We start from the raw sequence: 2,394 nt of genomic DNA on the forward strand, positions 1-2,394 counted from the left end.
GAATTACCTTTAACTAATATATTTAACCAAGAAATCAAGATGCTCTGAGGAAGAAGAAATGGATGCTCCATGACCACAAAACCCCACAAGCACTCTGTACTCCCCCACAGTGCCTAATACAGGGCTGAGAGCATATCAGACACCCCACGGAAACATGCACCTTAGTGTGTTCATTCCTGGGTATTCAATCACCATTCTGGTCCTGCTTCACTGATGACATGTCTACATTAATATTTACTGAGGTGGTTATTTGGAAACAATTCCCTGGAATGCATCACCCAGTTGGGTTTTACACAGTATCTTTCCATCTATACTGAGCCTGAAATATCATAATAATAACTATAGGACCAGAAAAAGAAACATGGAAATTGTCTGCAGTTACTTGGCAACAAACTAGGCACCCATCCAAGGAGGCCTGACAGTCTAACCACCTTGACTCAACTTTTACAGAATGTCCCCAACGTCCCAAGTGACATCAAGATATAAAAACGTTGACAAGAAAGAAGCAGGTTAATTTACAGACAATTGCTACAATTTGAAAGTCAGTCAAGAGATTTTAACTCCAATTTTTATAGGTATTTCTATAATAACATTTCACTCTCTCACTTTTTCTCAAAGACCAGGTTCTAGCTTATTCTTCTTTTTCATATTTTCTATGTGTGTTTCAATGAAGTGATTGGAAACTTGTGATTTAGGATCCTGAGAAAAGACCCTTCTGCAGAGACCTTGCATGTGTAGCATCTAGCTTGACTCTCTCCTCCAGGGATAGAAAATGCAACCTTCGTGTAGCTGTTCCCTAGAATATAAAAAACCACCACTTCCTTGATATTCCTGTCACTTGGAACGTGTTAATTGGTATTAGTTGAAGGCAGATCATCTTGGCCTTCATTAATATTGTGTTTCTGTTCCTTTTTGCAATAGAGAAAGCACTGTTATAATTGAAAGGCAGCTCCGCAGCTTCCCAGGTAGGGATGAGAGAAGTATTGCTAATTTGCTCAGTGTCACACCTGCTTTGTTCTTCATTAGACCAAAGGGGAAAGTCAAAGCTCCAGGTAGCCTGCAGGGGGAAAGAAGCTTGCTTGGTTCCCACTGTTGCCTAGGAACCCAGGCTATCCCAGAGGGCCTAGGGCAGTCCTTATCAAAACCTTTCCTAGTCAGGTATAATCATTTCTTCCTTGTGATAAGGAGTTCTTATTCCAAATCCCTCCCTCCCTCCCTCCCTCCCTCCCTCCCTCCCTCCCTCCCTCCCTCCCTCCCTCCCTCCCTCCCTCCCTTCCTTCTTTCCTTCCTCCCTTTTTTCCGAGATGTGACAGGCACTACTCTGGACACTGGAGACATATAGTTGAATAAGAAAGACAGGGCTCCTCTCCTGACATAACTTACATGCCGCTGAGGAAGACAGATATATAATGTAATTTCAGTTATTAATAAGAGGTGCAAAGAAACGCAAAGTGAAGAAGGCGATAATGATAGGGCAGGCATGTTATTTTAGATAGAGTGGCCAAGGCGGACTCTTGAAAGGGTGACATTTGAATAAAGACCTAAGTGAAGTGAAGAAGCAAGCACTACACTGTTACAGAGACAGAGATTTCATGATGAAGTACAAAGGCCTGGGGGCAAGATATCACTTGGTGTATTTGAAAACAGGCTAGGCCAATGCAGTGTCCACCATGGAAGAGGGGCCCCTGTCTTTGGCCTTTGCCTCAGAAAGCCTATCACAAACATACACACGCGAATGACAGACACTCAAGTGCCTTCATCACACTGAAGCGCATGATGATTCAGGTTACAGCACAACATGTAATTTTATTATTTTTGGTTCCTAGGTTTTTTATTCAAGAACTCATACAAAATGTGTCGGATAAGTGAATTTTAATCCTCATTTTCCTGCTCTTCTTCATCCTGGTTTACCTAGAAGTAATGCAATTCATAAATTCTTAACTCTTTTTGCGGTTAGCAGTTGTTCTGTTCACTTTGATTGTCTCCTGAGGGAACTGCTCAAAATGGGCCGCGGGGTGGGAGCAGTCAAGGATAAACTTTAAAACCTGCTCCTTTTTTTTGCCCCCTTTCGCCACAGGCTTTTTCATGGGTGTCATGGTGGCTGTGGAGACAGTAAGCACAACCTGTAATTTTAAACAGCTGCCCTCATGACTCTCTCCAGCTCCCAAACAATTGATTCTCCATATCTCTCACCCTGTGTCCTCAAAACAGAAGGCAACCGTGTCTGACTGCAAAGGTTTGTGGTTTGCCGAGCTCACAGCTTCAGAATGCATTGAGGGCTTGAGGCATGGGAACACTTTGGCTTTTAAAAAAGACAAATTAGTTAACTCGTCAAATCCATCTTGGAAAACGTGAATACCATTGATCCTTGCATAATGAAGGTTGTTTCTTAGT

At 42.6% G+C, this 2,394-nt stretch overlaps 1 pseudogene; it reads right to left on the reverse strand.

Annotated features, from left to right (window-relative positions):
- Nucleotides 1-1,872: 1,872 nt before the first annotated feature.
- On the reverse strand, nucleotides 1,873-2,096 carry LOC119056085 (60S ribosomal protein L22-like; annotated as a pseudogene).
- Between the last annotated feature and the right edge of the window lie 298 nt (nucleotides 2,097-2,394).

Source organism: Artibeus jamaicensis, unplaced genomic scaffold, assembly GCF_021234435.1.
Source record: "Artibeus jamaicensis isolate MK-2021 breed Jamaican fruit bat unplaced genomic scaffold, CSHL_Jam_final scaffold_1019, whole genome shotgun sequence".
NCBI classification, from domain to species: Eukaryota; Metazoa; Chordata; class Mammalia; order Chiroptera; family Phyllostomidae; genus Artibeus; species Artibeus jamaicensis.